At 32.5% G+C, this 21,552-nt stretch overlaps 1 protein-coding gene across 4 annotated transcripts in view; it reads left to right on the forward strand.

Annotated features, from left to right (window-relative positions):
- LOC143238650 (uncharacterized) overlaps nucleotides 1-21,552 on the forward strand; it is a 368,402-nt gene that overhangs the window by 172,891 nt on the left and 173,959 nt on the right. The window contains exon 1 of one of the 4 annotated variants that reach the window (XM_076479060.1): nucleotides 8,772-9,379. The exons of 2 other annotated variants lie outside the window; for them this stretch is intronic. The gene's annotated coding sequence lies outside the window, so the exon portion shown is untranslated. Of the gene's footprint in view, nucleotides 1-8,771; nucleotides 9,380-21,552 lie in introns of those variants that run through there. One more of the 4 variants, XM_076479064.1, reaches the window with a different exon arrangement.

Genomic DNA, 21,552 nt, shown 5'->3' on the forward strand with positions numbered 1-21,552 from the left:
ACATATATCGTTTATTTAAAGTGATAAAAATTATTTTGTATTTTAGCATTTTGTGCATAATAGTATTATTTAAAGAAATGTATTTGTAGACACACTATTTTGGCTAGCGTTTTTGTGAAAGACAGGATCTGAAAGCACTTGAACTACCTTTCGGGCCTGGCATGGCCAAGCGCGTAAGGCGTGCGACTTGTAATTCGAGGGTCGCGGGTTCGCGCTAAACATGCTCGCCCTCCCAGCCGTGGGGGTGTATAATGTTACGGTCAATCCCACTATTCGTTGGTAAAAGAGTAGCCCAAGGGTTGGCGGTGGGTGGTGATGACTAGCTGCCTTCCCTCTAGTCTTACACTGCTAATTTAGGGACGCTAGCACAGATAGCCCTCGAGTAGCTTTGTGCGAAATTCCAAAACAAACAAACAAAGAACTACCTTTCGTATTGATAAATTTCTCTAAATGAAAACCGGTCCTAAAGCATACAGACATTATTCGAAACGAAAATTCTTAAGGTTTATGCAAGGAAGATGATTTTATTTACGAAAGATGTGTTTTAATGTTACAGATGATCAAAGAATAAGCAACAATATTTCTGTAGATTAGTGTATAAAATAAGTTTGAAATTATTAGTAGTATTTCATTTCGAATAACGTATCTTGTTTTAGGTGGCCCGGCATGGCCAAGCGTGTTAAGGCTTGCGACTCGTAATCTCAGGGTCACGGGTTCGCATCCGCGTCGCGCCAAACATGCTCCCTCTTTCAGTCGTGGGGGCGTTATAATGTTATGGTCAATCCCACTATTCGTTGGTAAAAGAGTAGCCCAAAAGTTGGCGGTGGGTGGTGATGATTAGCTGCCTTCCCTCTAGTCTTACACTGCTAAATTAGGGACGGCAAGCATAGATAGCCCTCGAGTAGCATTGTGCGAAATTTAAACAAACAAACAATCGTGCTTCAGTCACCTACTCTACATATATATCTCACATAATGTACAGGAGATAAAGCTAAGCACTCCTATATATCCTCTGTACAATTAAAAGTTCTAGCTAATAAACATAATCTGGCTTTTATCTGGCAAGATGAATAAAACAAAGGGTTAGCTAAGAATTTAATACATATATATATAATTTTATAAAACTTATCGAATTCAATGGTAATATATGTTCATACACATAATGGTCTGTAAAAAAAATTTACAGATTAATATACAGAAATAGTTGCCGAAACACCTTAACACCCTCAAGGCTTGGTGCGCTATGTTCCGGGGAAAAAGGAATATAAATGTCTTTTGTTACAATATTTTACCAAGCTGTATTGTTATATTAAATGTAAAGTAGCATCGGTTAAGGTTGAAAGTTTGTTAAAAAACGTCGGCTTTAGAACAGTCTCTAGGGAATCAAAGTATTCTAGGCCATTAGAACATGACAGAAGTAAGCGGATCTAGCTGCTGTTTCAGCCGCTATGGAGATTACAAGACCTCCTATGGCTATGAGACTTTATAATCCAATTACATAGAGAGGTTCAAAGTCAGAAAGGAAAGGATTGGTTAAACGTAAGTTTGAGAAAAAGATATAAACGACAAGAGTTCAATGAAAGTGAAAAACTTGGGAGATGTGAAAGAGAACGAATAAATTTGAGAGGCAAAGGAAGAAAGTTAAATGTTGCCAGTAAGTTAAAAGAAACTACTTCTTAATCTATGTATTATTTATTACCAATGTACACAGTAGTATTTTATATTTACATTAGTATAGGCTGATTCCTTTCGGTATAACCTAAATAAATTGGGTAAACGTAAAAAGGAAAAGCAATAATCGTAATAGGGACTACTTTTTCTCTTATCTAGCGTTATGCATATTTCTTCTAATAAAAAAATATCGTATTTTTGTTAATCTTTCGTGAATTGATATATCTACTTGTTTTCTTTCTCATTAATCGTAATTTACCCTTTTAAAACATACAACTTTAAGCAAGAAGTTATTGTTTTATTAAACATTTTGCTGGTTCGTTTTAGCAAATAGCTACACAATGAACTATAAACGATCCGTTAATCACGGGGAATCGAATCTAAGAATTTAGCTTTTAATTTTTTAAACTTAACACTGAGCCCTCAGGGCACTATAAGTTTTATCTTAAAAGTAATTGATGACACAAAAGGCTGTACTGCAATAGTTACATTAACATTTTAAGATGTACACTAAAACAGTAATTATTATTACAAATACTATTTTAACCAAAATTTCACTTACCGCATACCAATATGTATAATCTTTCATTTGCCTCATCTTTATTGAAAACTAAAAATAAAAACGTTACACGTCAGAAACTCTATAACACATATTTCTAGAAAATACGAACAGGGCATCTTTACTTTCAAGGAGATGTGAAAAATGTATGCATTCGATATTTTGATAATTATTATTAAAGAGAAAAGTAAAGTTTGTGAATATTTGTCCATTTTTCATATTACTATCAGATTTATGTTAGGATAAGTATAATTGCACCTCTCCACTAATATGGAAAACGTACTTTTATTGCTTATTTGACTAAAGTTAAAATGAGCGTGATGCTCTTAATTAAAAGTGTTTCAATGAATACGGCACGAAATAGGACTAGTTATCTTCTATCTTGTCTATCAGTTCAACATTAGAGACGGTTAGCAAAATTCACGATTGAATAAATTTAGTCAAATATCAGAAAACAAACAGATAAAATCAAATTTAATTTAAAAACGATTATCTTGAATGATGTGTTTTGTGTGTTTTTAAGTTCCTAAAATCAAATCATTAAACTCCCCCCAAAAAAATATAAAAAGTTAAATGTCGAAATCATGAAATCAAACGCAGTAACGTCGATTTGCATTTTGATCGAATAATATTCGTGCTGTAGGCATTTTGATAACAAATAAAACTGATATTTTTATTTCCAGAATAATCTGACATACTTGCGTGTTCATAAAAGGCAATTTTCTAACATTCTTTTGACTTTTATTATGTCATGTGTTGTGTGTTTTATTGTAACAGTGTAATTCAGTTTTAGTTTATTTTACTTCAATACGTTGATGTTGTTATTTTATTCGTGGAAACCTACTGTGCTCTCTGAATTCTGTCTTCAACAGTAACTCGGACACCTTATTATAATGTTCTAAGTCCATAAAATTTCCTCTGACTCGTTGAGAGCATATACAGGCATGTGTTGCTTTGATTAGAACAAAGCCACATTAGGCCATCTATTAGGTCCACCCAGGTAAATCATAACCCTGATTTTAGCGTTGCAAATCTAAAGATTTACTGCTGTCACACCCAGGGGATTCTATACGGGGTGTAAGATAATGTTATTATCTGAACTAATTATTACTTCTTCACCTATACTTTTTAAAACTTCAAATAACAAAATCTTCCAAGACTTTACTTTACCCACTCAAATCTTTTGACCCAAATTTTTATGGTTATCACAGAAAACTAACATTTCAAGCAATAAACATAATTTAATCTATAAAACTGTTATCTATAAATCGTTGTAGACGATTTCTAAAATAATATTCGTTTAAGCATGCTGCTTCATCCAGTGGTACAGCGGCATGTCTGCGGACTTACAACTCTAGAAACTAATTTTCGATACCCTAATGGGCATAGCACAAATAGTCCATTATCCAGCTTTGTGTTTACCTACAAACAAACATAATTTTAAAAATATTAATGAACTGCCTAAAAGCTCTTTTACATGTTTAAAATTACAAAATAACAAATTTATTAACTTTAGTATGTGTGTATGTGTTTTGTTATAGCAAAGCTACGTTAGGTCATTTGCTGAGTCCATCGAGGGGAATCGAATAACTTTGGTTTTATAATTTTAGAATTAAACACAAAACATACAGTGGGCTATCTGTGCTCTGCCATCTTACTTATCATCCCAAACTGTATTACCTTATTTTCCTTATTTTTTATTCTTATTTTATCTTTTTACCTGTATCTTTTTCTTATTTTTACTTTACCTCGGGAGAGTAGTCACCTTTCTACTACTGTCTGCAGGCAGTGAAGGGTGATATAGACGTGGGATGTTGTGGGCTTGAGCACCAACATCTCGGACTCCTAATTTCTAGTTGTGTCTCTAATTGTGTCTATTTCTTACGTGAGACTAGCGGATTGGAGGTTAAGACTGATAGTGGTTTATCCCCACCGCAGTGCGGGTCCTATTTTAAGCCACCTCCAAAACGTAGGAAACTTTATAATCTCACATTGTAGTTTGTACCCTAGGATATTTTTTTTAAGTGCAGCGTATTTTGTTTATTTTTGTATATGTTATTATTATATAGTATTATTATATATGTTATAATATATGTGTATTATCGAAATTATTACATAAATAGTGGAATATTAGGGTATAAAGAACACAAGTAAAAACTTGTGAAAACAAGTAAAGTCACATGCTTATATTTTAAAATATGACTTTTTATCATCCAATAAATTAAAAAGTATCACAAAAATCATAAAGCCTAACAATGAATAGGCATTCCTTTCATACCCTCAATAGGGTGAGAGAAATTTGCAACTTTGACCAGAAATGATCATGGTGGAAAAGCCAAAATTCTACGAGTAATATTAAGCATTTCAGTATAGATATTGCCAAAAGCGTTGCTTTAGGTATAGGTGTAAACGTAACTTCGAGAATAGTGAAATACACATTATCACGAAAGGGTCTCAGTAGACGTATAGATAATTTGGAGCTACTACTGATAAGATACAGCCAAAGAAGATGTTCAAATAGACATTGCATCACAAATAGTAGAGTGAACAAAAGTGCATTAGTGCTCTTTACAGTTCGAACTGTGTATCGAATCGTTCGATAACAAGAAACGACAGTTTGTCCAAGACTGGCGAATAGAACGATATCACAGGCAACCCATAACATCTGGAGCGAAGTCTCTTGGGAGAACAGGACAACTTTAACGCTAAATCTCAGCCATTGACATCGATGATCTACTTAAAACTAACAGGCAGAGCTTTCCTTCATCTTTCATCAAAACAATTTACTTAAATGTACAAAAAATGTAGCGAAATGATACCGTCATGATAAAGAGGTAAGTGGAACAGTCACAGGTTTGGAATGAACATTTGTTAGGTTATATAGACTTATATAAACATTTAAGTCAATATGGTTAAACAACTTCGCTTAACGTTGTTTCATACAGAACATCTGGAACAATTAATCACAATGGTATATTGGTATACAGTACGTCAGCATGAACACAATGCTCTGGTTCACGTTGCACAATATTAGTGAATTGTACAACTTATTCGCTTTTCTTTTGTATTCTTTTTGACAAATTTTTGTATCACTAATAGATTTACTCTTTATAGTGGTCATTAATTGTTGTTTGTGATTTCTATGTGCATACTGCCTGTGCCATGGGAATATTGTAAATAAACTTGGCATTCGTTGAGAATTAATTGATATAAAGAAATACTGTCTTCAGTAATCATAAATTTTAAATACGTTTTTTTCTAGGTGGAAGAACTTATGTATATAACAGGGAATAATATCAAGGTACAAAATCACAATAGTTATAAATAAGAGATATGTTAGTTATTTGTAACATTTTAATAATCATATAAGAGTTAGTATAGAACACGTTTGGTAATAACTAAATATAAGAATATGATCAATGTATTTGAACAGGATTTTGCTAAAATTATTTTAAAATGGATGAATTAAATTTTAAGTTTTTGCGTTTCAAATAAACAAAATATGATCACATTAGTTATAGGCTCGCTTTTCTTTTAATATAATGTTTTAAATAAATCAATGTAATCAACTTACATTTATATACATGTTATTTTTTTCGTTTATGTTCCATTCGTATTTAAAATTTGCAACATTCGTGTACGTCATTGTCATGTTTTTAAAATTATTTTCACGAAGCGCACCTAAGTCTTGTAAATAATAAAATAAAAAGGTGTAATAAAATGGTTGCAACTTCACAACATAGCAATTACATTTTATCTTCACGAAAACACCATTGTTATATTATATGTATAGTATTTTGAGTTGTTTTTAATTCGCCACAGTAAACTGATATTTATATAGATTTGAATGCTACTAATGTATTATCCAAATATTCAGTCTAGGCTTGCTCTTTAAATTTATCCAGTGTTACAGATGATGAGTTGAATTTTTCAAAACTGGTATAAATGAATTACATTTGGTGAATCAAACGAAAATTTGATTGCATATTTACTTTTGTTATTTTAAAAAGTTTGTCTGCTGAATAATGCAAAAGAATAAATTAGCACAATTAATGTTGCATATACGTATAAGTTCAACGTAGTAAAGTACAAACAACGCAAACTATCAACTTGTACTAATTCATTTTGTATGAATTTGTTTGTATGTTCGTGAATTCATCCCAAAGTTTTGTAGCTAGCAAGACCAAATTTTGTATGTGGACGTGGAATGGCCAGGACTTTAATAGTGTAATGTTACCCATATCAAGGGTGTGTCTCCTGGTGGGACAGCAGTAATTCTACGGATTTACAATGCTAAAATCAGGGGCTCGATTTCTTTCGGTGGACACAGCAGATACCGCGATGTGACTTTATTATAAGAAAAATTCACATTATATACACAAATACCCAAGGGAGTAACGGATTGAAGGTTACCAAAATATGACAAAAATCTAAAAGTTGGAATTTGGGCTTCCTAAACCCAAATGTGGCATTTTTTTATGTTCCTGACTTTCCTCGTAACCTCTGGGTTGTTCTGAAAGTGTGTTCATATCTACAATTATAAACTAGCGGAATTATATTTAGCACACATGCTCTGGTAATACGGATGTGTGCCAGTTACAATTTGTTTTTGTTATTTTATGGGTGTCCCTTTGGAGTGACTATAGAAATAACCGAGAATAACGGATGAGCTTGATCGATACATTGTGGTCACTACAAATCTCGAAAGACTTTAGAAACCCTCAACTGAGTGCGATATTTTATATTGGTAAACGAAATATGTAGTTATTATTCTAGGAAGCATAGTCTTGTTCTATCGATTTGTCCTTGTTCAGAATGAAAATCCCTATAAAAAAAGCATAACTCAGTGACAAGTAGTGAATCGAATAATAGAATGGGCTTCATAGTTATTTTTAATCAATGTTACAAAAATGTTGAAAGAAGTAATTACTGGCGAACTAAAACTAATAGCAATAAAATTGTTTAACTTGTGTGTATTTTTATCATTGTAGAAACCTTCATGTTTTTGGAAAAAATAAACTACAAATGGGAAACTTTAGTTCTTGGTTCTTCGTTTGTTATTTCATTATCTAAAACGATTCAAGGTTGCCAAACCTCATACTATGTAAACTTTAATTTGTTTTATTCCCATCAAAATTCCTATTGAATACAATTAGAATTAGCGATATACTTTGCCTTAAATGCAGTATTTACATTACGACAATAGCGATTATAAATCCCTTTACAAACACTTAGCTTTCACATGTTTCTCTCTTTTGTAGCAAAGTATACAAAGTAACGTAACACGGGTTGAGTTGTTTTATCTATCAAAATTGTTTGACATCTTATGTATGGGTACATATATTTATATGATAGTTTTATAATACAAATATTTATCCCATTGTCTAAATACCGAATTAATAAAATTCAAAATCTTTGTCTTAACGAAAATATCAAGCTTAACAAATATATCTACTGTAGATATAGAGTTCTAAGAAGGATGTAATTTTGTATGTTTTTAACAGTAGGTAAGTTTGACGAATGATTACCCTTTTTATGTGTAAAAACATATGTAAATATACTTATAAGGTGATTTATCTTAAAACGGTGTTGCTTCAGTAAATTCCAGCATTAGCTAGTTTTCAGATATAATGAATTAGCTTAAGAATATTAATTAGCCACTTTAAATTAATTCTATACCTGTAAAGCCCGAGTGTTTTAGGAATTAATCACCTAGAAAAAAACAATTTAGAGACAATTTACATCTGATGGTCAATAAAATAAACAAAGTGACAAAAATCACACTTTACCATCACTTACTGATTTGTAATGCAACCATAAATCTTGAGTGATAAGTTTGTTAAATTATTAAATTAATAAAACTCTTTTAAAACCTCCATATATTTTAAAGAAAAATTATTTGTTAAGTTCATCGTATTACATACTTTTCGTTCAGAATTATCAACAGAATTTTAAGTGTAATGTAGCTACACTATTTCAAAAATAATTTTCTTTTTGTTTTCAATGTAATGCTTTTTATAAAAATAAAACTTTTCTAATCAGCCTTGATCTGTAGAAATTTGTCCTCCGGCGAGACGGAAGTAAGTATTCGGATTTATAGCGCTAAAATAAGGGATTTAGTTCCCATTGATGGACACACCAGATATCTTAATGTGGCTCTTCTATCAACAAACACACACTTTAGGAATTTGAAGCTTGCCCTTATTAGTGAAATTGAGTACTAAATTGATTTCGTACCACTTCCAAACATTTAAATTTGCCTTCTTTCTTCAGATATAATGTATTTTGGTTGATAAAATTACTTCCAAAGAAATGCCCACTTTCAAGAGATATTTCACAACCACAATTGGTGAGTAAAATCTTGCTCCATAGTTACAGTTCTTATAGTGAAATATTGGGAAAATAATAAACAAAATTAACCACGGCATGATTTTTTTCTACCGTTGGGCAACCCAGGCATTTGCGTAGGAGGTTTAAAATGCACTATACCTCTATCCTGACCGGATGTTTTTCAGTAGTCAGCGTTCTTCCGGAAAAAAGTCACGGGCGGTACTTTGAGGCTGAATTCATACCCATGAATTGGCGGTGGGTGCTGTTAACTAACCTCTTTTTTTTTCTCTACTCTATCAGATAAAGCTGAGTACGATTACCGCAGTTACCTCTTGTGATGCTTTAGGTGAATATCCGAAACAATTCATATCTTCAGCCTTTGTTTCCGTTTCATTTCCTCATCTGTGAAATTATCTTACAAGCCGATGCCTAACTCCACCTATCGGCTAATACTGTCATCGATTTCACTTCGAGGAGAGATGCGGTACCCCTGAGTTCATCAGTTAGTAGGTGACTTGTTTCTGGACAAGTGAGTCTCTGCAGACTTCTCTGACTAGCTAACATTGGAAATGTGTCACGTTAAAACAGTACCAGAGTTAGTATGACATTTGTCTACTTCTAGAATCTAATCTCTTCATAATAGTACTGATTCGAGATTAATAGAAGAAAGCAAGAGAGAAGGGCGACTGGTATCGATTAAGCGTCTCTTGAGGCGTCCCGCCTCACTGTATTTGGCAAACGGGTGCTCTTCCTTACAGAATTGATTGTTAATCTGAGCCAAAATCTTGAAATTATTTAATGTTAAGAGAGAAGATCAGGGTAAGTCTGTATCTCCAAGTATCCAAATTATCGATCTCGTGTAAAAGAAAAACTGAGAAAAGTCTTTGCTTGTGATTTTTGTATTCGGCTGAATAGGCACTATCAGCTATGTATGAATAAATTACCTTATTTCTGTTAATTACGAGATAAAATATTATAATATGAGAACTTCTGGCCTGTTGCTTTACTTCTTTCAAACAAATGAAGCTCAGTAAATAATATAAGAAATGCGTATAATTTGAATCGAAATAACTGATAATATGATAACATTTATATTTTTTACATATTTTCTATTAAATGTAAGAATTAATTTAATTTTGTTATCAGATTGCTTTGTAAACTTCATAGAATGTCATTTCACTTTTCTGTTATAGGTTTATAATACCCAGTAAGAGTAATATTTGCTTCAAGTTCAGAAGAAGATAAACATAACATAAAGAGCCGTAATTTAAAGTTCAAAATCAAGTAATAAAAGGCAAAATGACATTTCGCGTTACTTTGTAGATACAGCTAATAATGTGCATACCTTTTGTGATAAAATCAAAGTATTAGAACAGGTTATGAAATAGGATGTTTATTTCATAGTTAGTACTTAACGTGCATCTGAAACGTATGATCCAAACTGTCAAAATAAGTTGTTCTTTATAGCCTCTGTTCGTAAAAGATAAGTTAATTGTATTTTTTCTTTAATTAGATTTTCACCTTATTTTCTGTTTTTCACGAATAGTTCAGAATAGAAGTATTTGTTACAGATTATTTGAAACATACAACGAATTTTATTAAATTGAAAAGCCTCCTATGCACGAGTTTGTATTCATTAAAAGACAGCCTCGATAGAATGAGGCGCTACACATTAATGTTTGTTAATTTAGTATATTGCGCCAAATTAACATTTTACTAAGTGAAAACGTAGTGTCAAGACATATAATTACGTCTAATATGGAGTTAAAAGGTCATTAGGTTTTATTAGGTTTTACACAAGATATTTTGTTAAATTATTCTTATCAAACATTGTTCTTGTTTGCTACTCATGCTTCCTAAAAATTGAGATCGATTAATTTAGTACACAAAGTAAGTTATCAAAATTAGCGTATATATATAGATTATGTAAATTTTGATCTAATTATAGCTTTAAAGTCACGTTTTTATTTTCAGAATTTTTTATTATACTACTGTTAATCTAATGCTATAAAAATATAGGTATCGAAATATAATTATGTTTTTAGTTAAGGTTGGTTTATTCGATCACAAATATAGAAAAAAATTAATACTGTTTTTGATTACGATAAACTAAAATACTGAGTAAATGGAATAGATGACAAATTAAAACATAATGTTCTCAGCTGGTACAGCGGTAAGCTACGGATTTAGAACGCTACAATCAAGAGTTTGATTCCCCTCGGTGGATTAAGCAGCTAGCCCGATGTTGCTTTACTATAAAAAAAAACACATAATAGAAAAGGATCATCGGGCTAGCTGCTTAGTCCACCGAGGGGAATCAAACTCTTGATTGTAGCGTTCTAAATCCGTAGCTTACCGCTGTACCAGCTGAGAACATTATGTTTTAATTTGTCATCTATTCCATTTACTCAGTATTTTAGTTTATCGTAATCAAAAACAGTATTAATTTTTTTCTATATTTGTGATCGAATAAACCAACCTTAACTAAAAACATAATTATATTTCGATACCTCAGGATCATGAGTCGAGTGCTCGAATTCCTGTCACACCAAACATGCTCGCCCTTTCAGTCGGGAGGTATTATAATGTGACGGTCAATCCTACTATTCGTTGGTAAAAGAATAGCCCAAAAGTTGGCGGTGGGTGATGATGATTAGCTGTCTTCCCTCTAGTCTTACACTGCTAAATTATGGCTAGCGCAGGTAGCTCTCGTGTAATTTTGCGCGAAATACAGAACAAACCGAACCAAAAAACATTATTGACATAAAAGATGGATATTACTCAGCGTAGTACAATTAGATCCATTAGCATCATAAAATCAGTGTCAGATTCTTTTTGTCTAAAATAACTATATGTAAAACTAGGTTGTATGTTTTAAATCATTTAAACCTAACACATATTGAGATATGTATATAATAGACCCAGATTTGTGTTTTCTCTTCTTACGAGAATTATCAGTTTCTTGATAACCATGTTTGTGTGTGTATTTTTCTTATAGTAAAGCTACATCAGGCTATCTGCTGAGTCCAGATCACCATGTTATTATGAAAAAAGTGTATTTTTCATACTGAGGTAATTTAACTATTTTTGCAAATTACCATTAATTCTAAAACTTGAGCCGAATGTTGTGCAACACGTATTTTAGTTAAAACAATAACAGACACAGCGGTTAGCTTATCAAATTGGGGATCCGAAGTTCTCGGGTTTGAGATCTGGCTCTCAAAAGCACCCTTTGAACCTTCTACTGTCAATAAATGCGTTATAAATGTGACACTCAACTCCGATGGTCAGTATGCGTAATCGTTTCAGGAGACAGTTGCTGTTGCCTGATTGCTTGCCTTGTGTCCTGCAATTCAAAATTATGGTCATATATGTTTAACCCATACAAATCTCTAATCTGGCCATTGGCCCTTGATTAAAGTCTGTACTAGCAGCTCGAAACTTGGTCCCAAACGCTTTATATACAGATTCAGGACTTGATGAAGATCTACGCTAGCACTTCGTAATGTCGCCCAGAAAGCTTTCATGAAAAATGTAAACCATTAATAACGCCTTTGAAGTAACAATCCCTTTATATAGCGATGGTGAAACTTAAGGCTAGACAATCGTTATGGGATCGCTTTTTATGTGTTTCTTTGTCAAAAACTTTGAGATTATTATGCTTACATACAAACATACTTTACTTCGGCTTACGGTAGAAAAAAAATCTACTAAATCAACCGATTAATACATTAGTTTTTTGTTTTTATTAAAACTGGTGAAGACAGTCATTGTGCGTAATTTACAATATATTTTTGAATTTCTGAACTGTCGTAGCAGACGTTTTTTTAAATGTTAGTCGTAATTATTTTTTATTTATTTTTGTAGTTTATACCCTTTAAAAATAATTTTTAGGAAAATTGAAAACCTTATAAGTTATTTAAATTCAGAGGATAATCAATCAGAGCTGTTTTGATTCCAATTTGCTCTACTTAGGCAAACAGTCTATTTATATGTGAAAGGCAAAATTAGATGAATTTACAAACAGTAATTTTATTCTTAAGCAACAGATTTAGGTACCTATTTAGGCCCTACTTGTGAAAATGTTTTGTTTGTCAGACTTATTAACATTATTTAGATCGAAAAAAACAATAATATCTGAGTTTTATAGTACTACTTCATTATGATTTCAGAACAGTTAGCTATTATGACGGAAGCCTGAAAATCTTATCTAAACATTTTCATTCATAAATATTTATTTTGAACTTTCCTAAGCGCAAAAACTTCCTTCTTCAGAATCGGATAGGTCCGCTCAATGAATAGTTATATGACGTAAAATTTGGAAGCAACTGAATTCTGTACCCCACTAAACAAGAAAAAACAGTAATCCCTTAAAAGTTAACGCGCTATTGGTTTATTCAAGCTGAACATCCACTAAAACACGTTATAAGTCTTTTCGACTCTTTGTCAGTGACTAACATTTTCGGTCTTGCATAATTATTTGTTTTGGGTTATCGCAAAACCATTCCTAACTCCCATGTGGAATCCAAGTTTCTATGAAAATTTTACTTCTTATTTTTTAATATCATTGTAATTCTTTGTTCCTCTAATTAATATTGTGAATATTTCTGGCCACTTAAAAGCTGATTTACAAAATATTATTGAGATTATAAAATTTTATTTAATTATTCATGTGTATTTTCTTTTGAAACAAATCTGTGTTTGTGCTAACGTTAAAAAACTTGGATATTCATCAACAGGAAGAATGGCAGAAGGATAAAACTAAAGTAATAATATAACTATTTATATTATTGAAATAATAATTATCACAGGAATATACAACCGATTCTTAACTATATATTAATTGTTAGAATCAATTTGGCATCAAACTATACAGTTGTTGGGTTGGTTGTTTCAGCTACAAAAATAAATAGATGATAATGTTCTACTTTTTTTTCTCAAACACACTTCACTGGTGATAAAATAATTCACTATCTGACGTATTAAACAAAACTGACCTTGTTGAGATCAAAAATCTTGATTCGCCTGATGTTTTTGGTCTTCTAAATTTTGTTCCCTTTAATAATATTAATGAAAATAAAATACGCCTTATATAATTGTGTGTTAATTTGTAAGCTGAACATTAGTTTATCAGCTTAGACTTACAGCACTAAATGAAGAGTCTGACCTGTAATAATATTTGCAATTACTTTGTTAAAAACATTATGCAATTTTTATAATTTTCAATGTTTAAGTATTATGTATAAGTAGCAAACAAGTCTTCATGCGTAACTTTTTATTTGTTTTTATGACCTGAAATTCGAAAATTCTATATTTACTTAGTATTTTAAGCATTTTGTTACACACACATCTTTTACAACGTTTGCTGTTTTGGTACAAACATGGATTCAGAGTCTGCCCAACTATCTATGTGTGTACATTTACTTGTAAAACCATCTTAAACTTTATTTCGCATTTTACTTAATATGTCCAAAGTTTACATGTTTAATGTCAAGGTCTCTGGACATGAGCATGAAATGCGGTTTTGTATTGTTAACTAATGTAGAAAACATTTCGGTATTTGTATGTATCAAATTTAAAGAGGTTAAGATCTCTTGATATATTTGTTTGAAACGTATTCAACTATAAAAATGTGTGATTTGTTACCAGAATACTAGATAAAGTAGAGGCAAGTTGAAATTCTCTTCTCGTAATCCCCAGAATTTTTTTTTCGATAACAGCCAAAGCTTTCAATTTGAAAAATAAAAAAGATTACAATGAAGAGAACGGACAGTATTCGTTTTATGATCACAAAAGAGAAAAACCCAAACTAAAGAAAAGACCAAATCATATTTTCGTGATCCAGCAACTTTAACAAAAAAATATTTTCTTTTAGCCTCTTCAAACACAAAGAAATATTCAATAAAGTTTTTAAAAAATACTGTTTCATTACATTCATTCACGATAACACCTGGATTTGTTTTCCTTTCATCCGATGTACTTGTTTATTTCAGAACTGAAAAACAAACTCGCTATTGGTTTTGTTTCAGTGACTCGTGAGAACAGTAAATCTTTTTGAAATGTCAGTATACATGCTAACTGTTTTAGCACTAGATCTATAATTGAAACACATATATTCCCTGTTTTTTGGTGTTTTTACTCAATTCTGATCATAATTTTACATATATTTTATTTTACTTTCCTCAATCTTCCTGCATATTTTGAGTTACAATCTCAAAAGCTCTTATGAAGCATTGCAGGAAGATCTACATAAGTTCTGTGAAATACATGTATACTTATATAGAACAGCATTCTAAGGAAATACAGAGACAGACCTACATCTCTGTATTTCTATAACCTGCTGATCAACCTCAGTACATTTGCAATGCTTACGTAAAAATTATGTATAAAAATGTAAATCATGTAATTAAAAACTCAAACTAGTCATTTACATTAATTGTAAAATTTTAGTCTGGGCGTGGTGTACCACTGTAGTTCGCATAACAGATGTCTTAAAAAAAACAACCAAGGTTCACCCCAGGATGCTGGTGAACAATTTTCACACCTAACTCGTTTCATAGCCGCACAAAGCCTAGTTTCAGGCTTAGCAGCAGTAAGAAATATAAAAGAGTGATCTATTGATCTACCTTTCAAATATTGTGTATGTTCATAAAGTTGCGTTATAAGAAAGTGGAAAACAGATGTTGACACTTATACTTATTTTGACTGATATTACCGTATGTTATTGACTCGTAGTTAGTTTAGCCAAAGTGACAGGCCGTTTAGTCTTCGTATGTGTATAAATAAACGAGATATAGATGATGGTAACCAAGGGCTATCGTCACTGGGGAGAAAAAATCCTATAAGAGCATTTCTAAATTTAGCTTTTAAGTCGTCTTAAGGGGAAGAAGTAGTTAATTGCTTTCCAGTATAACTTATTTTAAACTCCTGTAAATGAAGTACTTGAGTACAATAAACGTTTGAAGTAGTTTCAAAATAACATTACTTAAAAATGAGTAGATCATTTGTTCGGGTAAGTGTTTTGACATAAGATGTTTCATAAGAAGGGATTATCCTGTGGAGGCCAAGGTAAGTGGAATAAAGGTTACAAACTCAGTTAATTAGGTAATGTATAACGTTACTTTTGCAACTAAATGGTATAGAGTTACGTAACTGACTGAAAAGGGCGATAAATGTCTTTATTTGGAGATAGAGAGTAGTATTGAGCCATGGGCGACTTAATAACTCACATTACTGAGAAAGTGTATAGTTAAGCACGAAGCTTGACACTGGCCTATATGCGCTCTGCCCACCACGCGTATCAAAACCCAGTTTATAGCGTTGTATGTTTGCAGACATACTATTGCACCACTGGGGGACTATTGAGAAAACGTGAGTTTTGTCATTTATAAACTTCTGGGAAGAGAAACTTTTGAAATAAAATGTATTTCCCTAGTAGCTCAGCGGTAATTCAGTGCGTTATAACGTTCAAAACTGCATTTTGATACCTCTGATAGGTACAGTGAAAGTAGTCTATTGTGTATTTTATGCTCAAGAATTAAAAAAAAAATATATTACTTCGAATTGTGCTAACTTGTTTTTCATTTTATTACATGTATATTTAAATTCATTTATATATTTCTGTAATCGCACTTTTTCTCGTTAGTATATATAACTAAGAACGAATTCCTTATTCCGAAATGTTCAATAGCTATGCTTTGTTCCCTAACTTATCTTGTTTTATGATAAAGCCAATAACTTCGGCTATGGAATCGATCGCCGGAAAGAAAGACCTTATGACAATGATGTTTCCCCTTGGTCAGTTGTTCAAAATTAATGACAGCTATACCAAAGTTTTATGGAGCCCGGACTTGGCCATTTAGCCATTGTGCGCATAAAGTGCTTTTGGAACTGAAAATACCATAACTTCAACTCGTTCTCAATTCAGTCAGAAATCTGTTTAACCAGATACAAAAAAATAGAATGACTATTCATACTTCATATTGACCTTTCGTTATTAAAATTGTTTTAATTAAAAATACCTACAACATGTGTTATGAGGGGTATAACAATCGTAAAAAAAAATTATTTTACATAATTTGGTAACCGCGAGTTTGCAACATTATCCGGAAAATTTATGAACAATATACAAACAAACAGTTGTTAATTTAAGGTATCTAGCATCGAAAGAGAAATACCTTGAAGTTTGACCTAGTATTTTTTTATAACGTTGAATATAGTGTTTGTGAAGATGCTTAGATGTTCTTTAGAATAAAAGTTTAGAGTAACAGACGAATTAAAACAGTAAACTGTGATCGTCAGATGATAATATTTCTTATGTAAACGCTATAACATATTTACATCAGATATGATTATATCAGTTGCTCTGGTTAAACGGTAATTTCATAATTATTACAACATCAGTTAAATGGTACGAAAGCAAATTATATATTAAACTAATTTCTGTGGCGCGAGACGACCGCTATAAAAGTGGATATTGACATCGGTATTCTGCGCGTTTTCAGAGTTATGAAGCTGATTGTGTGCTTAGTGATTCGGACGCTTAGGTTGGTAAATTTTCAGTGTACTAATGATGGCGACAGGAAAAAAAACAAAGAACTACAGATTAATCATTTTTGTAGCAAGAGTCTGTCTGATGTTTTTTGAGGTGAGTTAGCTAATATAAAATGAGTCTATGTTCCACAGTGACGTGTTTTGTAACGAGTTGTAAATGGATCTTCAGGTTAATCTAAAAACATAGGTTTAGGATTACTGGGATGATGAGATTTGACATTATTAGAAATTTCAGTTCTCAACTGATCACGGCATACGTGCATTCATTTAACGTCATTTTATGTTTGTATTAAAAGTGTCCCTTAAAAAAAGTATTTGTTTTAACTGGAAAGTTAAATAGCCTTAAACTCCACTTTCTTAAAACACCGTTACCATTGTATACATAAAGAAGAAAAAGACAAAAATATATTTGTCTAGATATATTTTGTTGACGTCAGATTTTTTATGATAGTTTTAGTGGTTAATTAATAACAAAACCAAAAATGTGTACATACAAGAGAATTTAAGAAATATTATTTACATCATATTATGTAATTGTTTTATGTGGTTTGTGTTAGTAATTTGAATTTTGTGTCAAATCTGTTTATGATAAGCTAAATATATCCACATATGTATACAATTAACTTGCACTTGTTATTTCATCCGACTGCATCACTTCAGGTTATATTGAGGGGACTTATATTAGATAATCTCCAGCACAAACTGTTTAGAGAAAATATAACAACCAGGCACATGTGTCGCTGAAATCTAATTAGCTCCTACATCTTGCTTTTTTCTTTTTCTTATTTATATATTCTAAATCTGAGTACTTAGTCGTCACAAATGTCAGGACAAAATTGACACTCTTCATATTTTCTAAATATAAAGACGCATTTCTCGTGAAGAAAGACGCACTATTCGAATATATCATGTTATAGGCAGAAACAACGGAGCGCTTAATTTTCCTTTAACTTTTTAATCGTGGAAAAATATTGAGGTATAATGACATTTCGCAATAATTTAACCAGCTATATAAAAATATCATATTTTTCTTAAAAACGTTTCATTCACAATAATGGATTTATGAAAAGAACTCGTCTATTTGTTATATTCCCCCCAGTAGCACAGTGGTATGTCACACTACAAACCGAGTTTCGATACCCGTGGTGAGCAGAGCACAGATAGCCCATGGTGTAGCTTTGTGCTTAATTCAAAAACAAACAAACTATTTGTTATACACTGCTGGCCAAAATCTTAAGCCAACGAACATAAAGAAAAAATATGTATTTTGCGTTGTAAGACTCAACCAATTATATGAGTAGAACTTCAAAGGAAAAATAAAGGCTTTTTTTACCATTTAATACGAAAAATGTGAACACAACGAAATTAGTCTAAATACTAGCTGGTCAAAAGTTTAAGACCATACCAAAAAGAAGTCATAAACAGGGTAGGAAACGCCCAACGAGAGGTCTCAGTAGCGAGTTGCACGGCTTTCATTGCGAATAACTGCAAAATTCGCTTTGGCATGGTCGATATAAGCGCTTGCAGAAGGCTAGCTGAAATGCTATTCCAAGTGGTGAAGATGGCTTCACAAATATCATGCACTGTTTGAAATTGACGTCCATTTCTATAGACTTCCCTTGTCATTCAATGGGGTTCAGTTCAGGTAAACACGCTGGATGGTTTAAAAGAATCACGTTATTCGCCATGAAAAAGTCCTTTGTCCTGCAAGCATTGTGGATTGCAGCGTTGTCCTGCTGAAAGATCCAGTCCCCCACAAGTGAGAGCTTTCAGTCAATAAGGATGCCCTCTCCAACATGCCAATGTAGCCAGCTGCTGTTTGACGCCCATTTATAACCTGAAGCTCCATTGTTCCATGGAAGGAGAAAGCACCCCAGATCATGATGGAACCTCCGCCACTGTGTCGTGTAGAAAATGTCTCCGGTGGGATACACTTATCGTGCCAGTAACGTTGGAAGCCATCTGGACCGTCCAGGTTAAATTTTTTCTCCCACTTTTCTACGTACCATCTTTGGTGCTTCTCAGCAAAGTATAACCAAACTGTTTCGTGGTGTGTAAGAAGGCGTGGCCTTTGAAAATATTTACGATTTTTAAAGCCTTTCTCTCGTAGATCCCGTCTTATGCAGCTCAAAGCTGCATTTTTGCGTCCGTAATGGCCTTAATCTAGTTCGACGATGGCTGGTGTTTTGCCGGACAACCCGTCGAATCCTCCTGCACAACGCCAGCGAAATTTTCTTGGGCCGACGACTTGAAATTCTCGTCCCGTGTCCCTCAGGGTCTTTTAAGAAATTTACAACAGCACTTTTACTACGCACAATCTCACCAGCGATGGCACAATTAGAGAGACATTGCTTTTACAGTTCGACAATTCTGCCACGTTCAAACTCTGTCAACTGTTTAGCCTTTGCCATGTTTTTACCCAATGTAACACAGGAGATGTTTGTTTTTGAATTTCGCACAAAGCTACTCGAGGGCTATCTGTGCTAGCCGTCCCTAATTTAGCAGTGTAAGACTAGAGGGAAGGCAGCTAGTCATCACCACCCACCGCCAACTCTTGGGCTACTCTTTTACCAACGAATAGTGGGATTGACCGCACATTATAACGTCCCCACGGCTGGGAGGGCGAGCATGTTTGGCACAACGGGGATGCGAACCCGTGACCCTCAGATTACGAGTCGCACGCCTTAACACGCTTAGCCATGCCGGGCCTAACACAGGCGATGTCAGTGGAAGATGTTGATAACGCTAATGCTTGAACACAAATGACTAAATGATTAACTCTTCGTTTCACTATGGTCTTAAACTTTTGACCATCTAGTATTTAGGCTAATTTCATAGTGTTCACATTTACCCTATTAAATGCTAAAACGTTTTTTTTTATTTTCATTTTTCTTATTTTCAGCTTTCGAATCTCTACTCAAATAAATTGTTGAGTCCAACAACGCAAAATGCGTATTTTTTCTTTATGTTCATTGGCCTTAAGATTTTGGCCAGAAGTGTATTTCATGCAAAGCCATTCGAGGATTATCTGAACTAGGGAGGGCGAGCATGTTTGGCACAACGGGGATGCGAACCCGTGACCCTCAGATTACGAGTCAAACGCCTTAATCCACCTGGCCATGCCGAGCGATAATGTAGGTAAATTAATATGTAGAATTATACATGGAGTTTTTCTATACATTTATAGTTTTACTTGCGAGCATTAGGATTTGTTAACTATCCTTCATCGGCCAACAATGGGCTTTGTTTGCATCTTTAAAACATTTATTTTACAGTCCTTATTGATCGTTTAATAATTGTAGATTGCAGCCGATAAGGCACTGCTAGTAGAATCGAGAGCTCACAAACACAAGTATTTTAATGTAAAGAAAAGTCTGCATGTAATTATAGATCTTACGAAGTTGTCACGTTATTGAGAAGTGTATAATAGTTAATAACTATTATGAAACACAAATAAATTGTTTGCGACACAATATTTGTATAAAATCAATTCTTAATCACGTTTTAACTGCAGTTTATAAAAACAAAGAGTGAAAATATTACTCCGATGATAAAATAAAACAGTAACATTAATATCATATCGAAAGCTTTTCGAAATTACTAAGCCTAAATTTAAAATATTGTTTTTGTGTGTGTTTTTAGTTTATGGGCAAAAGTGGCTTTGTTTGTAACGAGAAAACAGTTATTTATTTCGCAGTATTTATTAACTGTGTAAAAAGGGTATTTTTTTAGTTACATCTCTCGTTGTAAAAATATATTTTATTTTTCAGACTTTAAACTTATTTATTTTATGCATCAGAGGTTAATCATCTGTTCAGAAGATTGTTTGTAAAAAAAACGTGTGAAATGGTACGTATTCTATTTTTTTAAAATAAATATTACTTACAAGTTGTTATTAATCATATAGTTCTTCTGGGCAAGGTTAGAATATTATATTTGTAATGTAGGTAATACATTATGAACTTCTAATTGGATATGAGAGATCTGCTCCTACAACTATCAGATGAGCGAAAAAGTTGAAAACAACTTTTTTTCTGAATATACTGGAAATATGTTTAGACATATTAAAGAATTAATTTTTGAAACGTGCCTTTTAAGCACAAGATTAAAAAACACATATATTTAACTGTAAACCGACCTTAAAACAAAACAATAAATTTCAAATGAGTGCTTTGTAAAGTAACCAGTTTTTGTTAATGTGTGTAAATAACTTTAGGCTCTTTACTAGAGTTGGTGTACAACGTAAATTAAATTGTCAAAGCAATAATTTTATGATGAATCGTAACGTTGAATGAAATATGGCTGTTGTTTTGATCGAAACATTTAATATAAAAATATTTTGTAAGATATCAGCATGATTTTAAACCTTCCAATTCTAAAAATAATAAATATTTTATAGGCATACTGTTGTTTAAAGATTATGTGAAACCAAAAATAAT

This window comes from Tachypleus tridentatus, chromosome 13 (genome assembly GCF_004210375.1).
Source record: "Tachypleus tridentatus isolate NWPU-2018 chromosome 13, ASM421037v1, whole genome shotgun sequence".
Classification (NCBI taxonomy): Eukaryota; Metazoa; Arthropoda; class Merostomata; order Xiphosura; family Limulidae; genus Tachypleus; species Tachypleus tridentatus.